Here is an 8,654-nt window from a genome sequence, read left to right on the forward strand (position 1 = left end):
GGTGCTGGGGATTGAACCCAGGACCTTGTGTATGCTAGGCATGCACTCTGCCACTAAGCTGCACCATCCACCCCAGATGTCTGACTTTATACAGCACATAACCACTTTGTTGTATAGTTCTCAAGTGATTTGCTAAGAATTTATCTTTCTAAATGTAATCCCTGAGGGCAGTGATTATGTCTTAAAGCATATGATAGGATATTCTTTCTTTCTTAGTTTCAGATGAAACATTAATACAATTGTTATAAAATACTAAAAAATTTTAGTATAGTATATAGTACTAAAAAACTATATATATATATAAATAGTATATAGTACTAAAAAAGGAAAGCAAATTTTACTACAGAAACACTATCATTTACATGTCCTATATGTTACCTATCACCTTGAAAAGTTAAAGTAATAATAGTACTTACTTCTGTGGTTGTCATGAGAATTAAGGGAGATAATGTTTATAAAACACGTAACACAATGCTTACCAAATTACAGAGCAAACTCTTGAGTCCAGATGTTTGATTTCATAGTATCTTTTTTTTTAAATCAATCTTTGATTGGGGCAAGATATTTACTGTATCATATTTTTGTGGGAACATTTTAATAGCTTGTATGTATGTGTGTATATATAAATATATGTAAACATATTAGTATTAAATGAAATCCAAGGTATTTTTCTAGTATAAAAAGAAAAGTACTTTTTTGTCACTAAATTTTACGAGTTCTTGTCCTAGTTTAGCATGACTAGATTTTTTTTCAAATCTTAATCATGCTCTAAGGAGCTTAAAAGCACTTACTTCCACTTAATCCCCTCAGTTCACTGTTGGGATCTAAATTTTTGCCTTACTGATGTCACTAACAGAGGGGTACAGAATGTTATAGCTGAAAAAAATAAAAGATTTTAGAGCTAATATGATCCAATCATCATATTTATAAATGAAAGTATTGGGTTCATAAAAGTCAGAGCTTATTTATTAGAAAGAAAAGAGAAGAGAGACATAACAACACAAACCAACCTCACTCCTTGGCAGAGACATCGGCGTTCCCACTTGGCATCCCATCCATTGTACTGCTTTAGCTATTCAGATTTTAAATACACCTGGACTGTATCCTGTGGCTCTAATTATAACTCAGTCTGGGATGGAAACTGAGCATCACTACCATGTTTTTATAAGGACATTCTGACAAGCTGTTTTAATAATACACAGCATTATGCACCTGGAAATTCATGATGAAGAGCTGTCAGCCCTCTGGGAAGATGGTTCACTGAGCTGAGTGGAGGCTGAGAGGTCTGGAGGATGAAAACAGAACTCTCTGCCCTTTAAGAGAAACTTGCTGTTTTAAGCTGCTAAAGGCTGGTCAGAAAGAAGCAAGAAACTTCTAGATATAAGCTACCCTCAACTCTTATTTATATCTCCAATGCTTGGAGAGTTACATTATGCAATCAAATAAAACTTATTACTGATGGCTTTTTAAAACTCTTCATGAAAGTCAAGCATTGATATCTTAGAAAACCTTATTCACTAGTCTTCAAAATGCCTAAAGCTGAACTCCTAATTAAGCCTTTCGGTTATCATCTGAGATACGCTTTTGCAATTTCCTTCAGCATGCACCAAAGTCATATAGAAAATATTTTTAGAAACAGTAAAAATACTGAATGTAAGAATTAAAAACAGGTGAGCAATTGATTTGCAGTTCTTTTACTTAAATTGGCAATAACTTAACATTTTGTAAATTACAGAAATAATGTTACAGATCCACTAATATGTCATTTATAAAGAAATTTGTGCAAGGGGGTCTAATTATAGAAAACTGAATACATATCCACTTGATTTATTTTTGCACCCAAGGAGGTCCAGGTTGAAAGGTGAACTGGTTTTCACTCTAAACAGGACCAGGGCAGGGAGCTGGAGAGGCCACTCCTGAACCCCACCATGACTCTCAGCAGACTTCCCGCCCACAGGCCAGGCCTCTTCTCACCCGAGGGCCTGCCTGTGCTGGGGGTGCCTGGGGCCCTTGGGGTGAGTGGGCCCACCCTCCCAAGTCACCAGCACCTGGGTGCCCACCTTCCCACTGACCAGCAGTGACATGGCACTCTCCACATGGCCTATGGCCGCCAGGGCCACCACTGCCTGCTCTGTGGGGAAGCCGTGCGCTCCAGCTGCTGCAGCCGCGGAGAGGAGACGGAGGACCTGGGCAGCTAAAGCGGGCTCTCGGGACCCTGGGCTGGTCCCTCGAGGAGCGCAGCCTGGATCCCTTCCTGCAGCATCTGCGCGTCCAGCAGGATGGGTGACAGGCACCTCAGCCAGGCCGCCTGGGGTGGGAAGGAGTTGGAGTGGCCAGCACCCTGCACAGGACACCCTCCTGCAGTGTCCGCAGCCACCACTCGGAGAGCTCCAACCACCGGAAGGCCCCAGCTGCATAAGCCAGGCCAGCAAGGAGGCCACAGAAGAGCTGCAGGAAAGGTGGCTCAGGGCTGAGAAGTGGTGTCAGGGTGAGCAGCGGCCATGGCAGGAGCCAAGGTGGCCGTGTCCCCCAGGGCCGTCTAGGGTGGTAACCCTGCCCCACCAGCAGGGCCAGGTGGACAGGCATGTATCCACAGCCACCAGCTGCACTGGACACCCAGAGGCCTACCAGCAGCATAGCCATCACCCTAGAGGCCAGGGTGAGCGGGGCGGAGGTGTGCAGGAATCTCAGTGTGCCCAGGTGGCATTCTTGCTGCCAGCCCAGCGTGGGCAGGAGCAGCGGGCTCAGGAGCAGGCCGGGTAGGGCCGTGTGGCCCAGCACGTGTGTCAGCAGCCGGTGAGCCCGCCAAGGGTCCAGTAGCAGCTCTGGGGCCAGGACCAGGCTGGGACCAGCCCCCAGCAACCAGAGGCTGCTCGTTAGCAGCATCAGGATGGAGGAAGCAAGAGGTAGCGCCAGGAACAGCAGGCCCGGGGGCCTCGGGCATGCAGGGCTTGGCTGAAGGTAGTCAGAGGTGGTCTTGGGGCTGTGTGCTTATTAGGAAGCTAGTCAGAGGTGGTCTTGGGGCTGTGTGCTTATTAGGAAGCAGGGAGGACAGAATGGAAAAATAAGGACGAGAAAGACTTTTCTGGGTGGTGGAGACAGTGGAGGTGCCAGAGTGTGGGAGGGACTCAGCGTTGTGACTGTGTACCCAAATTCTTTGGGCCTCAGCTTCCCCATTGCCGCATGCACCCTCCGCCCCTAGAAGGCCGGGTGGGGACTCCAGCTGGGAGTCGGTACTCTAGCTGCCTGCCGGGGGTCTGAGCATTCCGAGCTCATTCTGCTCACACTCAGGCGTGCCACCCCCTCCTCTGCAGACAGTTGTTCTAAGCCCGGGTCCCTTCCCCGCTATCCACTTTAAATTTAAAACATGTTCAAATAACAAAGACTGTTATTGTTATTGTTGTGGTTAGGAAATGCAGCTTAAAAATAATAATTGATTTCCTTCTCATATTCATTCCTGAGTAATAACTGAGAAATTCCCTACACACTGGGATGTAAATCTTCCCCCTTGAGTGTGCTAAGCTGCATCTACCACAAGCTCTCTGGGCCAGGGGCTGAATAAACCACTTTAGCTCCGTGGGCTAATGAAGAAATAAGCTGGAATAAGGGGAGGAGTTTCTCCAGGAAAAAACTGAAAAGAGCTGTTCTCCACAAACAATTAAAACCAGAACACAAAAGAGAACATCCACATGTATCAGAAAGTTCATTTTTTTTCCACAAAGACTTTGAGACCACATACATATTCTCCAGGAATAAAGAGGACGGCTCCTTTCTTATCCCTCTGGACTTTTCACTGATCTCACTCGTCATTCACCCCTTCAATACATATTTATGAATTACCTCTTATGTGTGAGGATCTAGACCAAGAAACAAGGTTGGATAAATGTTTTCACAGTCCCATGAACTAGACAGATACATAAACAAGTCATTTCAATCATCAGTATTATCTACAATGTAGAAAATTATAGCAAAAAAGTGATTAATTCCTGAAGTTAGAGGAATACAGATGGTTGAAATGTTTCCCAGAAAAGAAATAAGCAAATTTTGATTCACACAGTGTGTAAGTTGGAATTGGCCAAAACATAACAACAATAGTTAGCATTCCCGACTGCTTGCTAGGTGCTGAGCACTGTGTTAAGCGCTTTACAAAAAGTAATCATCTCACTTAAACCTCATGACAACCACTCATGACAGTAGGTGCCATTTTCTCAACTTCACAGGTAACAAACTGAGCCATAGAAAAGTTTAGAATTTTGCCCAAGGTCATGTAATGGCAAGTTGGATTTGAATACAAGCCAAAAATCTCTGTCTGTTATACTCTGCTGCCCCACGAGTAGAATGGAGAGGTGTCTCAGATAATAAATATTCAAGAGCCAGACATGCAAAACAGCACTGAGTAATTCAGCATGTGTGGAGCAAATGTTCTGTTTCAGGAGTGACAGGCATAGGACTGGGATAAAGGAAGCAGGGACCAGGCAAGGTAGACTGTGTACGCCATGCATATTGAGGATGGAATAAAAAAATACAAGGCTATAGGCCAGGAGATTGGATGGCAGATGACCACGTTAGCCAACTTGAAAGACTAGTTGGTCTGAGGTTAAACAGCATCCATGTGGCAGTTGGTGATCGGCAAGAAGCTGAGGAGAAAGAGTAGGTAACATCTGGAGAGGGACAGAATGTGGTGGATGCAGAAGGAAAGAACTAGAATGACTCAGGCATAGTACCTGGGTAGCGTGCTATAAAGTGTGCCACCAGCCACAAGAGGAAGAAAGCTGTTTCCAAAGCTCCGGATCCTCAGGTTTACGGCCGTTAAGGATTCCATGTGCACCTTTAAGATAATGTATATGCCCAGTGAAAGCATCAGCTATTCACTAGATATTTCTCAAAGAATACAGCCCCTATTCCTTAATCCTTTGGGCAAAAATATATCATTTGGTTCTCTTTTGCAGTCCAAAAAAACTATCTTCATCCCTAATACATGCAAACCTACAGGAAGAATCAGCTTTCATCTTTTCTTGTGTGACATTCAGATTGCTTTGCAGACGTCATCTCACTAATATTTACATTAGCTCCATAAGCTGTGCCAATTAAAAATGTATTCCTATATTTAAAGGGTAAAGAGAGGTTAAGTGACTCATCTGGGGAACAGGAAATAATAGCTCCCTCTCTGAATCCGCTCCTTATGTGTAAGAGCAACTGGCAGATGGTTATTGATATTTCATGTGGCTTGAGTTGTTGGGGTCTTCATTTACTAGTAAACAAGGAGCTCAGGAGCAGAAGAGAAACTGAAGATGGCTTTTTCAATACAGCCACTTTTTTTCCTTAATCCTAGGCAAGCTTTTCCACTGACCTGTGAACTCAATAAATAAGAATTTCAAGGTGATACTCAACATCAGTGAAATATCCATAGAAACATGGAGAGAAATGTTCACCACATATTTGATTTTTGCATCAAACATCAGATTGCAATCCAACCCAATAAAGTAACATGAAAATACATGTTACAAATTTCTACCACTGAATAAAGCTCTAAGTTTGGACTTGCTATACATTCTTTATTTCATGCAGGTAAGCAACTCTGATGAAACACTGTGGTCCATTTTCCCAATGAAGTAATTCATCAGTCCTGGGGAGAAAAAGCAAATGATTGCTTTCTCTTCCTTAAATCACCTTTTTCTTTGTGTGTTGGTTTCATGCGGTTTTTCAGGTTCCCATACTCACATGAATTTCTCCCCACATTTTGGCTCTTCTAAGTTTCCTTGGTGGATCTCTGCATTGTCTGACCTAAAACTTGGAAGTACCCTGAGATCCCTTCTCTCTTTTATCTACATTCACTCCCTATGGATGATTGAGGGGCCTATTAGATGTTAAAGTTTGAATAGTCTTTTTTAGAAAGTTTTAAAAATGAAATATAGTCAGTTTATAACGTGTCAATCTCTGGTGTACAACATAATAGTTCAGTCATACATATACATACATATATTCCTTTTCATATTCTTTTTCATTATATAGTGTCCTTATTAGAGTCAAAGAAGCAAAACCAGTACTAGTGATAGGGAATATGGACTTTATTTCAGGCATTAGACCTTTCCCAATTACGGGCTCTGGTGAAGGAGTCTATGGAAGGCTACTACTTCTGAACCTGATGGTGAGCCTACTGTCCCACCAGGACACCAGGGCTGGCAGTCAGTGAGAATGCTGGAAGGGAAAGAAGGTGAGCAAGGAAAAGTAGAGCCCTCAAGAACAAGCCCAAACCTGCAAAACCAAACTGGACATGTGTGAACAAACTGAGACCCTGTCTATTTCTCACTGTCTCTGACTTCAGTAATGAGTGTGACCTGCAGAAAAAGCTGGTACTGTTCTCAATGGAGGTCCTGGTCCAGGACTGAGAGAAGCTGAAAGAGGAAACCCAGTGGGAGCTGAGGGCCCTGGAGCAACAAGCTGAGTGGCCGGCAATCAGTGCCTCTGAGCATGCACTGCAGCCTCGCTGACCCCTGCACTGACCTCCTGCAGTGCCTAAGGGCTGCTGTTTCTCTGCAGACATTGACATGGCATGCCTTTCCCTTCCCTTAAGGTTTCATTTTTTTCTTGAGACATTCCCAGGCTTCCCCCTTTAACTGCAATCCCACTCTCACAAAAAGTCCTCATCCTGGATTTATTTTTGTCCTTACCACTTTTTATTTTATTTTATAGTTTTTACCTATATATCTTAAAATTTTATCTGCTAGCAAGTAAAATTTATGAGAGTAGGTATATTGTCTACTCTGTTAAATAGTGTTTCCTAATTCTGGCACATGATAAGCATTAAATATTTGTTGTAGCAGTACTAGTTTTACAATTAAATAAAATGGCCTGAAATTGTATATATTATATTAATCAGGTTTTATGGAACTCCATCCAGAAAGAAAGGCTCATTGGGATTAACAGATTAACATTACTATATATAAAATAGATAAATAACAAGGACCTACTGTATAACACAGGGAACTATATTCAATTTCTTATCATGAACTGTAACGGAAAAGAATCTGAAAAAAAATGTATGTATATGTATAACTGAATCGCTTTGCTATGCAGCTGAAACTAGCATTGTAAATTAACAACACTTCAATAAAAAACAAGTAATACATCAGAAAAAAAAAAGAATGGCTTATATATTGAGGTGTATCCTTAAAACAGCCGTGTGTTTTAACTTTTTGATTGAATCATATGAAATTTCTAATTTTTTATTATTTTTAACTTACAAAAATGACAGTTTTATATGGCTTAACTAATTTGTCAACTACAATTCAAGAAAAATGACAAAAATTTGGAGAAATCTATAAATAAACTTGAATTGTGTGTATGTATGTGTGCTGATTAAGTTTCTTCTTTGCTTTCCTGAGGTTTACAAATATACTTCCCAATTCTGAAATCTACAAACTAACCAGATACCAGTAACTTCATAAAAAGGAAAAAACAAAGTAACAAAAAAAAAAAAAAAGGGACTGTCAACAACCCAGAACACAACTACTTGTAAACTTAACTGTTTCTCTGCAGTTTCATGCAGTTTAAATGCTAGTACTCAGTATTTAGTGGGGAAAACCATTTCTGTGGACTTCACTGCACTTTCACAGCATTTAACAGCTACTTTCCCCCCACTGTAAAAATATGAAAGAAAAATTCAGTATTTAAAACTTTGTATTTGATTATCTTACTGTGAAATTGCAAAGATGGAAACTTTAATAAAGAGTGATGAAATCATCAAAAACATTTTAAAAAGCAAGTCAAACTTCTCACTCACTCTCCTGCTTCATATGATTATAATTCATTTTTATATAGTGGTCACCTGACAAAATCCAACTACTTCACAGTGACACACACACACAAGCCACACACACATATACAAAGACACAACACATGTAAGTAAAATTTAAAAATCTCTTTTGTCCCTTTTCACAAAGGAGAATAAAAAGAAAAAGTTAAAGTCCCTGATTTTAAGAAAGCTAATTATCACGTTTCTCCTCCATTATCCATGACCGACCTACTGTGGGAATCGACTGTACTATTCTTATGCAATCTGTTTCTTCCAAACACTTGAGTATTCACAGCTAAGGGGAGATGATGAAGGAAGAAAACATGTCCTTGGAATCTAAGGCGGCAGTTTCCGGTGAGAAGATACTAAAATGGGAACAGGAATGGGATGCTGACAGAGTGAAAGAAAACCACCTCATTGCCCACCTGTGCCCTGTCAGCAAAGTGCTAGTTTGCTTCCTCAGTAATCCACAAGACTCTTCTGACTCTACATTTGAATGACTTGATGGTTGTAAAATTTTTGAAGCCAATATGCATTTTTAAATTTATTCACTTATTTGTTTGGTTTTATTTTGCATTTTGGCAAAAATAATTTGAAACAGCTTTAGAATCACACATTTAATAAGTGATAGAGCTCACACGGAAACACAGCTCTCTCTGATACCAAGCTTTTGCTTTGCCAGCTGAACCATACCATCCTTTCATAATATGAAAACTTACTAATGGCCAGGTGATACATTAAAAGGTTTGTATTTTCTCTTTCCAAAAGGACTGATTTCACTCATTTGCCAAAATAAAATGAAATGACTATAAACCATTAAAACAATTTCTCATCTATAATTTCAGCCATAGTAATTCTA

At 40.9% G+C, this 8,654-nt stretch overlaps 1 pseudogene; it reads right to left on the reverse strand.

Moving 5' to 3' along the window:
• Positions 1-1,142: 1,142 nt before the first annotated feature.
• Positions 1,143-5,385, reverse strand: LOC105079290 (rhomboid domain-containing protein 3 pseudogene; annotated as a pseudogene).
• Positions 5,386-8,654: the final 3,269 nt, after the last annotated feature.

The sequence above is a fragment of the Camelus bactrianus genome, chromosome 2 (genome assembly GCF_048773025.1).
Source record: "Camelus bactrianus isolate YW-2024 breed Bactrian camel chromosome 2, ASM4877302v1, whole genome shotgun sequence".
NCBI lineage: Eukaryota > Metazoa > Chordata > Mammalia > Artiodactyla > Camelidae > Camelus > Camelus bactrianus.